Genomic DNA, 12254 nt, shown 5'->3' with positions numbered 1-12254 from the left:
TCAGTAAGCTTCAGCCACCAAATGAGCTGTGGTTTTGTCTGTGGCCTGGATGAAATGGGCAAAGGAGAAATTAGTTCAACTCTCCTCTGAAAAAGAGGTTTTATGGGAAGTAGGAAACAAGGGCAGTTATTAAACAAATATAAACTGACCACTTTCTGTGAGCAGGCACTGTAGGGAATATAAAGATGAGCGATGACACAGGATGAGATGAAGAAAAAAAGACCCAGTTCAGAAAACAACTATAATGAAGGGGAGATTATTTGATTCATCTAAATTCTTTTTAAGGATGCTATTGAATGTTTTGGATAAAAAAGCAGGACAAAAACATTTAGGATTTAGAGAAAGACACTAAGAACAAATTTAAGCTACCCAGCTGGAAAACCAAGCAATGTGTTTGTCCCTGAGTAGAGAAGAGAGTAATGCAAAAGAGGGAGGGGGTTAGGGAGGAGAAGGAAGCCAGAGAAATTATTAACAACTGTCTGTCATTGGCACCAACCTTCAGTAAGGCAATACTTGGTATGAAAGGAGTTTTTGTAGAAAGCAGTGTAGGGTCTGGGTTTCCAGACCAGATGATTTGAAATGATCCAGAGACCACACGCATCCTGTAGGCTAAAGGAGATGGTGTAGCTAAAGGAATCTCAGGAGAGTACTGGCCTTTGCAGACCATGAGATGGAGTTTGTGCCAAGTTAAGATAACCCAGATCTGCAAGGGATCAGGAGGGCTCAGCAAACATGTACATACTCTTGAACTCATGCAAAAGGATACCTCCATCTCAATGACAATCTCAGTAGCCCATTTTCAAATATGGCCTAGAATCTTCATCCTATGCCCAAATTGAAGATAATGAACAATTATAAGCCATGACTGAAGTCTCAGAAGTAGCATGGAGAGGGGCAGGCCCTTGGACATCAACCAGCATCTATCTCTTCTCCTCCTACATATTCTTCCTGGGTGATCTCACTTATTCTTTTGGTGTTACATTCCATCTGTATTCTGAAGAATCTTCAGCTTAGATCCCTCTCTTAAGCTACAGAACTGTATTGTTCCATATAGTAGCTACTAACTATATATGGCTATTGCGTACCTAAAATGCGGCTAATACAACTGAGCTACTAATTCAATTTTTATTTATTTAGATTTTTAAAAAAACGATACTTCAGTTTTTGGTATACTTTTAATTATGTTTGGAACAATTTAGGAATGTGAATCTAGTTTTTCAACCCTATACTTTTCAACTGCAAATGAAAATTGAGCATCCAAATTGAGATGTGCTGTGAGTGTAAAATATATCCTTGATTTAAAATATTTAGTGTGAAACAGTGTCAAATTTTCATTAATATTTGTTCAGCTTCATTGAGGTGTAATTGAAATACAACTGTAAGATATTTAAAGTGTGTATCTTGTGATTTGATCCATGCATACATTGTGAGAAAATTCCCACCATCTAGTTAATTAAGATATCCATCAATTTACATATTTACCTTTTTTTTGGTGAGAATATTCAAGTCCTACTCTCCTAGCAAATTTCTTTTTTTTTTTAAGTTCTATTTAATTAAGTAATCTCTATACCCAACATGAGACTTGAATTCACAACCCCAAGATCAAAAGTCACATGTTCCACCTACTGAGCCAGCCGATCCTCTCTTAGCAAATTCAACTATACAGTCCGATTTCTCAACTATAGTAACCATGTTTTACATTAGGCCCTCAGACCTTATTAATCTTACAGCGGAAAGTTTGTACCCTCTCATCAACTTCTATTTCCCTCATCCTACCGCCAGCCCCTGGCAGTCACATTTCTACTTTGTTTTTGAATTTGACTTTTTTTCTTTTTTAAGTTTCCACATATAAGTGATATCATGCAATATTTGTCTTTCTCTGCCTGGCTTATTTCTTTTTATAAAAAAAGATTGTTTGTTTACTTTTCAGAGAGAGAGAGAGAGCACAAGCAGAGGGAGCGGTAGGCAGAGCAGGCAGAGGGAGAAGCACGCTCCCTGCTGAGCAGGAAGCCCAATGCGGGACTCGATCCCAGGACCCTGGGATCATGACCTGAGCCCAAGGTAGCCGCTTAACCGACTAAGCCACCCAGGCGTCATGTCTGCCTGGCTTATTTCACTTAGCATAATGCTCTCAAAATCCATCCATATTGTCACAAATGGTAGGATTTCCTACATGCTGAAATATTTTGGATGTATTTGGTTAAATAAAAATAGTATTGAAATTAATTTATTTGCTACTTTACCCCCAATGTCTTTCTCCTCTAGAACTGCCTAAATGCCTTCTTTCATCAGATTACACTGGAAAAAATCTAGGCATTAACTTTGACACTGAGAAGTCAATACCATCTTCAATACCAGATACCCTACTCACTACATGAGGGCAGAGCCAATGTCTGTCTAGTTCATGATTTAGTGTGAAAAAAGTGTCAAATTTTCATTAATATTTGTTCAGCTTCATTGAGCTGTAATTGAAATACAACTATAAGGTATTTAAAGTGTGTATCTTTTGATGTGATACATGCATACATTGTTAAATACATGCATACATTTGGTCAAATAAAAATAGTATTAAAATTAATTTATTTGATCACCTGCAAAGTGTAGCATGTGGTAGGTTATCAGTAAAGACTTTCTGAGTGAATGAATAATTGAACAAATGAATGAATGGATGGCTCACCTCAGGCATGGTTGAGAACACAAAGTACATATAACACAGTTAAGCAGAGAAGAGACATTGTACTGTGCTCCCCTGGAACTGCCAGCCTTAAGGAATACAGGGAAGTCAGAGTCCCACCTACAAGGCCATGGAGTGGACACATGAAAATAAGGCTCCAGCAGGCCCTATGCAGGAGGGACTGGGGATAACCAAAGCAGTCAGAAACTGCCCTATGGATTAGGGAGGTTTTGAGGTTTTATAGCTGCCTCATTGAATCACACCCTATTGAGCTTTGCAATGTGGCCTCTTTGCTGTGGAAAGCTGGAAGAGGAATTATAGAGACAGCAAATCTAGGTCAACAGGAGACATGGGTGGATTAAGTAGGGAGTGAACAGCCTCTCTGAGCATCAGATGAACCAAAGCAATGGTCAGTTAACAGGTGCACGTGAAGAATGAGCTATAGAAAGTCAGGCTCATTCCAGAACAATTTAGGCATGTGAATCTTCTTTTCCTTGGGCATATTTTTCAACTATAAATGAAAATTTAGCATCCAAATTGATATGTGTTGTAAGTGTAAAGTATACACTGAATATAAAAGATTTAGATCCAAACACTACCTGGAACAACAACAATAGCAATGGCAGTAGCTAACATTTATACAGATTTATATGGTATGTACTATGTGCTAGGAGCTACTTTAAGTACTCTCTCTTGTCTCGTCTCTCTCTTTCATCTCTTTCTGTATGTATACATATATGTGTGATTTACATATATTTGTATGTGTATACATATGTGTGTGTTAGCTCTAATCCTTACAGCAACCCTATAAAGTTGTAATCACTCACAGATGAGGAAAATGAGACATGGACCTGGGATCCGAACTCAGGCTGTCAGTTGCAGCTATTCCATCAATCTACTCTATTAATCTACTCATGCTATTCTATCAATCATAAGTCAGTGAAGGGAGGGATAAAATACTAATTTCAGGCACACTGGATCAGATGTGGGGCCCATCTACCCAGTGTTCTGGGTCTGACAGGTTTATTCAAGGAGCAGGCATTCTTCTCCTTGATTCTAATCACATTCACTCACTCTTTGCACTGGACATGTGGATTTTTTTTTAAGACTTATTTATTTATTTTAGAGAGAGAAGAGCAGCAGAGGGAGAGAAAGAGAGAACCCCAAGCAGACTCTTGACCGAGTGTAGAACCCTACACGGTGCTTGATCCCACAACATTGAGACCATGACCTGAGCAGAAATCAAGAGTTGTACGCTTAACCAACTGAGCTGCCTAGGCACCCCAGGACATGTGCATTTGTTTAAGCTCTCTTTTACCTGTGTTTCTATTCATCCTAGTTTATACTTGAGAAGAAGACTTTTCTACTCTTTGTTACCATTGCAAAATTAGAAGTTATTAAAGGAAATTGGTATCTCTGGAAGCACAGGTTCTGAGTTAATTGAGGGTAGGGGTTGGGTCTTCTGTTTCTGCCTCCTTGTGCCTTCAACAGGGGAATGAATCCAGCTAAGCAAAGATTTGTAAGAAAACATGGAGAAGGCCTTCAATCAAGAGGTTAGAAGAAGGAGGGGAGTGAGAGCATGGCTGAGCAGACATTTGTAATTCTTACAATTTTTCCAAAATTAGACCTGCAACAAGTAAATAAACAGACCCACAGCCCTGTTCCCTGATCAAGTCACTCTCAATTTGTGAGGGCATATTTGTCAATATTTTTCTTCCTATTACATAACAAACATGATGTTTGTAGTAGTTTTAGAGAAATTAAATAAACACGATAAAAAGGAAGACACAAAATTAAACCTCTGGTAATGCCACTATCCCCATATTAACTTTTTTTCAGGGAAAAAAGACATAGAAAGGACATAATGTCTATCTTCAAATATGTGATCGAAGAGTGTGTGACAGAGAAATTTCCTCTGTTTTGCTCAATACACCAGAACAAGAATTAGTGGGAGATCATTTAAGGAAGATTTCAAGTCAATAAAAAAGAACTTTTTCTAGCCATTAAATTTGGGGCGCCTGGGTGGCTCAGTCCTTAAGCGTCTGCCTTTGGCTCAGGTCATGATCCCAGGGTCCTGGGATTGAGCTCTCCATCGGGCTCCCTGCTCTGCAGGAAGCCTACTTCTCCCTCTCCCACTCCACCTGCTTGTGTTCCTGCTCTAGCTATCTCTCTCTCTGTCAAATAAATAAATAAAATCTTAAAAAAAAATCTGGTCAAAAACTGAATCATCTCCCTTGGATGGTTCTAAGCTCCAGTTTAGAGAAATAACCAAAGGTCTGGGACCATTCTTATTAGATGCAAACTGGTGCAGCCATTCTGGAAAACAGTTTGGAGGTTCCTCAGAAAGTTAAAAATAGAGCGGCCCTATGACCCAATAATTGTACTATTGGGTATTTATCCAAAGAATACAAACATAGTGATTCAAAGGGGCACATGCACCCCAATGTTTATAGCAGCAATGTCCACAATAGCCAAAATATGGAAAAAGCCCAGATGTCCATCCACAGATGAATGGATAAAGAAGATGTGGCAATACACACACACACACACACACACACACACACACACACACACACACACACTGGAATATTAGTCATCAAAAGAAAATCTTGCCATTTACAATGGCATGGATGGAACTAGAGGGTATTATGCTAAGCAAAATTAGAGAAAGACAAATATCATGATTTCACTCATATGAGGAATTTAAGAAACAAAACAGATGAACATGGGGGAGGGAAGGAAAAACAAAATGAAAGCAGAGAGGGAGACAAACCATAAGAGACTCTTAACTACAGGAAACAAACTGAGGGTTGCTGGAGGGGAGGTAGGTGGGGGGATGGGGTAACTGGGTGATGGGATTAAGGAGGGCACTTGATGGAATGAGCACTGGGTGTTAAATGCAACTGATGAATCACTAAATTCTACCTCTGAAACTAATAATACACTCTATGTTAAATTGAATTTAAATTTAAAAAAGATTGCATTTGAAATTTATGACTTCTAAAATCTCTTCCAACTCTAAGATTCTATGTTCTTAATAGCACTATGTGATATTAATATTGATATTGACATATATTGACTAATATTGATATCGACATATAATTTAAATACCACAAAACTCACCACTTTAAATTAAATACCACAAAGCTCACCCACTTTAAAGGGTATACATACAGGTCAATTATTTCTAGTAAAAATGTACAACTATCACCATTATCCAATTCCAGAACATTTCCATCACCCCAAGAAGAAACTCCATACCCATTAGTAGTACCACTCCCAATTCTTTCTCCCTCAGCCTGTGGCAGCCACTAATTTAGTTTCTGTCCCTATGAATTTGCCTATTCTGAATATTTGAAATAAATGGAATCATGCAATATGTGACTTTTTGTGTCTTTCTTCTTTCTCCAAGCATAAAGCTTTCAGGTTCATCCATGTTGTAGCATAAATCAGTACTTCCATTTGTTATAGCTAAATAATATTCCATTGTAGGAACATATCATATTTTGTTTATCCATTCATTTGTTGATGGACATTTGGGTTGATTCCATTTTTTTACTATTATGAATAATACTGCTGCAAACATTTGTATATAAGTTTTTGTTTAGACATATGTTTTCAATCCTATTGGGTACATACCTAAGTATGGAATTGCTGGGTCAAATGGTAACTCAATTTGTAACTTTTTGAGGAACTATGAGACTGTTTCCAAAACAGCTGCATTATTTTACATTCTCACCAGCAATAATGTATGAGGGTTCCCACTTTTTTGTATCTGAGCGAATATATGCTATTGTCTTTTTTTATTATACTCATTCTAGTGAGTGTAAAGTTTTATCTCTGCAGTTTTGATTTGTATTTCCCTAATGTCTAGTGATTTTGAGCATATTTCCAAATGTTTATCAGATATTTATACATATTCCTTGCAGAAATATTTATTCAGATCCTTTGCTCATTTTTTAATTGAGTTGTCTTTTTATTGTTGAGATGTAATAGCTTTTTATATATTCTGGAAGATCACTAACATACCTTTCACTATAAGTGAATTAATTTGAAACCTGGGAAAATAAGTTAACTTTCTAGGAACAAAAATTATCAATGTTTAAACAATTTGAGGTAGAAAAATCTGACATGAATAGCCAAGGAAGAAACTATGGACATTTATAACAAGTTACCTCCATATCTTCCCTAAGCTCTTCCCAACCTACCCTATCTAAAATCCCAAAAGTCACCAGGATCAGCTGGTTCAAAGGGTGAATTTTTCAGAAGATATTTTTGAAAACAAAGAGTTTTTTTCCTATACCATATAACATGTTCCAGAGTCTAAAGAAAATATCTTTCTTAATTTTTTATGAAGAGAACCTAAAACTGATACCAAAATCTGAGAAAAATAGTCCAAGAAAAAATATAGAACAAATTTAATTATAAATATTGATACAAAAAAGTCTCATAAAATAAGTATCAATAAATGCAATTTGGGAGTACATTAAACAAATAACAAATCGTGACCTATGGGAATCCTAAAATTCAATTATGTCAGTAAATATAATTTAAAATGGAAATGGCTAAAAATGGCTTAAAAAGGTTCTCAATGTATCCAGAAAAGGCATTGAAGTGAAACAACATTTATTTCCATGTCTAGAAAACTTCTTAGGACCCATAAATTGAACAAAACACCACCTCACATCCTCATATAGGCTAACATTAAAACATCTGTTAGCCCCATATAGGCTAACATTAAAACTATAAAAAAAGATGACAAGGACATAGGGAAATAGCTTTCATATATTCTTGGTGGAAGTTTAAATCAGTCAAATCACTTTGAAAAATTTATCACTTTCTAGTAAAATTGAAAACCTATATGCTGTGACTGAGAAATTCTACTCCTGGGTATATACTCTAAAAATATTCTTGTGTACATTTGCAAACAATTGTGTCAAATTATGTCCATTGCAAAGCTCTTTAAAATAGGAAAAAAAAAACCTTCAGAATTACATCAATAACTAACATGGTATATTGATATACTAGAATACAATTGTTAAAATAACTCTCTCTATTCAGTCATATAATTAGAACTCCACACAAAACGCTGAGTAGAAAAAAAACCAGCTTCAGACAATACACACCTTGACATTTATGTCCAATTTCCAAACATGATAAAAGAACATTAAGTATTATTCATTGAGATATACATATGTAAGTGCATTAAAGTGAAGTGAAAAAGATATGTACTCAGTTCACATTTTCTTCTGGGTTTGAGTCATGAGGAACAAACTGAAGGCAGAAGACAAAGAAAACGCCAAATCACCTATAATGCTTTATTTCTTTCATTTAAATTAGGACAAAGCAAATGGAACAAAACATTTCCAATCCTCAATTCTGATGAGAGGTACATTAATATTGTCATTATTCATTTTACTTTGGGGTATTTTTGAAATTTCTCAGAACAAAAAATCCCACAGTAAATCAAGAACAAAAAGAAAGTCCCTTGATATGATTAAAAAATACATATACTTCAAACAAATGTCAGCACCATTCTTAATGGTAAAACACTAAAAGCATCTATATCAAAATAATTTTTGAAATAAGAATACACAACTATTAATGTGGATCTAGGAGTTCTAGCCATTAAATTAATAAATAAAAATGTGTGTGTATTTGTGTGTGTATATGTGTATGAGTGTGTATATGTGTGTGTGTGAGTGTATCCATGCAGGTACATGTGTACATGTGTGTGAATGTGTATACATGTGTGTAAGTGGGTACATGCATGTGAGAATATGTATGTGTATATGTGTATATATGTGTGTAAGTATATGTGAATGGTTGTTTATGTCTGTATGTATATAGGTGTATATTAGTGCATAAATATATGTATGCATGTGTGTATCTATACAGAAGTATATATGTGTGCATATGTTTGTGTGTATACAAGCATGTGCATGTATGTGTGTGAATGCATGCATATGTATGTACATGGGTACATGTATGGGTGTTGTGTATGTACATGTGCATACCACACATCAAACAAAAGGAAATACATACACACACATCAAACAAGAGGAAATACATTGGCGTTCCATATGTGTTTATTCTGTCTTTTCAAGTAGATTTTATGCTTATTAAGATCTGAAGCTACAACTTGTATTTCTTTTGGAATTCACACATAGTGAGTTCTCAACAATACTTGTACAGTTGAATTTGGCATCAGTACCCCTCAATTTCCATGGACCAGCAAGAATTCACAGACCAAACTTAAAGGCTGTTTTTTGCTCAATACAAGATAATTTGTATTCAGAATAAAAAGTAGAAAATAAAACCCTAGAGAGTTTATTTTACAATTTATATAAATATAGACATAATTACTCCATTTTCTAGAATCCATAGCAAATATCAGGTACCAAGAGCTTATAATGACCTATATATATTCCACAATTTCTCAAAAATCACTAAAACTGTTAAGGAGAGATAGAGAAAATGCTATCCTGTAGATGACCCACTTTATTAGCCAGAAGAACAGAAGAGAATCCATCAGATGGACCTTGCCTCCAGTCTGGGCCAGCTGGTAACTCACTCATTTAGGTGAAGGTGGTATCAAGAAGCCAGTGAAGGTGGGGGATCTCCTTCATGGATCTTTTATAGCAGGAAAGGGAGATGGTGATGGCAGTGATGGGTGTGGCCTTCTGGTCCTGTGTGGGAAAGCTGTAAACTCACAAGTTCAGCCCCCAGGATGGGAGATGGGTCTGCTGAGGAGTGTCATAGTCCAGGCCTGAGCAGACATGTTTAGTGAAGCATCCCACTGACAAGAAGGAAACACAGCCACGGCTTTTGTTCTGCAGGCCGGCAAAGGCAGCCAGAGCAGGAGAGGCATCCAAAAGCAAGAGAGACCATTTCCTCACAAAAGGAGAGGTTAGTTTCTTATTTTCTTTTCTCCTGAAGCCTGAGTCAGGCGGGAAAGCAACACCCTAAGGTCAGATCTAAGTTGAAGAGTTGAGAGCTCCATTCAGGTTCAATTCCACAAGCTACAACACATGCTCAGCCCAGATGGGCAATAAACCAAAAGATCCAAAAAGGCAGAAGGAATGCCTTATTCCAAAACATCACTTGGAGCCCAGAACAGTCTCTTGCATTTTAGTTAAGACTCCCCACCCAGCAAACCAAAATGTGTTCTTTCTGGGTGGCTGGCTTAAAGAATAGTACATTACAGTGGAAACTCCCATTTACTTCATTTACTGCCGTTTATAATATTTTCCACTATTTGGAGATAATGAATTCATCCTTTTTTTTTTTTGACAAACATTATGCAGGCCACTACAAGAGCCGAATGTTCCAGAATCCTTCTCAGATGTGTTACCCTTAATTTTCTATGATAGCTTTAGAGGTTTTTTTGGAAAGGCCCCAACATCAACCAAATTAACAATGCTGAGAATAAACTCAACTGTCACCTTCATTCCATTTGAACAGCTGGGGGAAAATGTCACCTTCAAAAGCCTTTCCAGTATGCAGGCTTAAAGAAGACAGGTTAATTAAAGTCACTCCCAGAAAAATAACCATTCACCACAGAAAGTTTCTTCCCAGCCCAGCGAAACTGTGTATCACAGTTGTAGACAATCTCCACTTTATCTGAAATTCATTTTTCATGCAGGACTGAAAACATGGATTTTGTCAATGGAATTATATCCCTGTAATTGCCCAGCTGAGGGGCCTTTTGAAAGGATGTTAAGCAGAAGTCTTAGTAGGAGGTCAGAGGGAGAGAAGGAATATTCCAGGCTTCCTTTTCATTCACAGAACCCTGGCAGTTCTCTGAGCTTGGGAAGAGCCAGGCGTGCATTGCTTATGTGCTACATGCGTAGAAAAGACCTTGCCACTCAGAAAACTGACTTTTTACCAAATAACAGGCCCAAAGCAAAGTATAACAAACAAAGGCACAACAGCATCCCTTTCCTTTTTACACCCTTCATTCCACTGGCAAAATTGGAGCAATAAATACACCAACAGCTCATTCCTCTTTCTTATATTCTGTTATTGTTTGTTTTGGCAAAAGCCACTGCCATGGGGCCAGCAGGGAAAGAGGACACACCGAACCAAGAAAAAATATGGCAGTCAGCTAAATCCATCACCAAAACCCAACAGGTGAAGGAAATTGGTACCCAAGTCATGTGACTGCTATTGCTCACAGCCCAGATGCTGGATAAGGTTGAAAAGGCATCCATGAGGAGATGGCAGAAAAATCACCATTTTTGCCCCCACTAAAAATGGCTACTATTAGCAGTTTTCTACAAAGCAGAAATGGAAAGGCATTATTTGATAGTTTGCTAAACTTGTTGGATCTTTGAGGAAATGTTTTTGGCATCCATCAGCATTTGGCATTTCCTTGTTCCAAGGAGTCATTCTTCTCATGTTGCTTCCTTCTCTGTTAAGACTGTGGACATCTGGGTGGAGGAGCAAGGTGGTGGAGGAGTGGGAGACCTAAATTTCGTCTGGTCCCAGGAATTCAGCTAGAGAGGGATCAAACCATTCTGAACACCTACGAACTCAACAGGAGATCGAAGAAGAGAGTAGCAACAACTCTCTGAACAGAAAAGCGACCACTTACTGGAAGGTAGGACATGCGGAGAAGTGAATCTGAGGTGATATTCAGGAAGATAGATGGCTGGGGAGGGAGCCTCCGTCAGTCGCTACTGGCAAGTGATAGAGCAGCTGAGCACAAAATCAGAACTTTTAAAAGTCTGCTCCACTGAGGGATGTAGCTCCAGTGGCTAAGCAGGGAGTGGAACCCTCGGGGGGACAGTGTGGTTTCAGGACCCTCGGGGTCACAGAAAGACCGGGGGTGCCTGAGTGCAACAGAGCTCCCAGGTATTGGAGCAGGGAAGCCGGCTGCGGAGCCGGAGCCGAGGAGTGGGCTCTCAGCTAGGGGTTGCCATAAACTGTGATCTGCGGCACAGTCGGGCCACTACTCTTCCAGCAAACACCCAACAAGTGGCAGATTCAGGGAGACACCCCTTCCTCTCCCAGGAGGAGTGGCGCGGGAGCGCACCACAGGGATCTGCTGGGTTTGGAGACTCCACACAGGGTCATACGCCAGAGATAGAAATGCTTGGTCATAGGCCAGGTGAGCACGGAGGGCGGCCAGAGACTGGGGAGATGGGTATGATTGACTGTGTTTCTCTGGGGGCTCACTGAGGAGTGGGGACCTGAGTTCTCGGTTCCTCCAGGGCGGAGACTGGGAGGCCGCCATTTTCACTCTCGTCCTCCAAAGCTGTACAGAAAGCTCCCGAAAGCAAACCCGAGCAGATTAATTAGCCTGGCCCCCAGCAAGGGCGGGGCAATTCCGCCTCTGGCAAAGACATTTGAGAACCACAGCAACAGGCCCCTCCCCCAGAAGATCAGCAAGAACAGCCAGCCAACACCGAGTTCACCGATCAATGAGAATGGCAGAATCCAGCACTAGGGGAATACTGCACATAGAATTCATGGCTTTTTTCCCCATGATTCTTTAGTCTTTCAGAGTTAATTTTTTTAATTTTCTTTTTCTTTTTTTTTAATTTTTCTTTTTCCCTTTTTCAACCAACATCTTATC

This window comes from Callorhinus ursinus, unplaced genomic scaffold (assembly GCF_003265705.2).
Source record: "Callorhinus ursinus isolate GAN/ISIS: 27379988/994484 unplaced genomic scaffold, GSC_fseal_2.0 scaffold29, whole genome shotgun sequence".
Taxonomy (NCBI): Eukaryota; Metazoa; Chordata; class Mammalia; order Carnivora; family Otariidae; genus Callorhinus; species Callorhinus ursinus.
The sequence above is the reverse complement of the archived record's forward strand: the minus strand, read 5'-3'. Positions refer to the sequence as shown.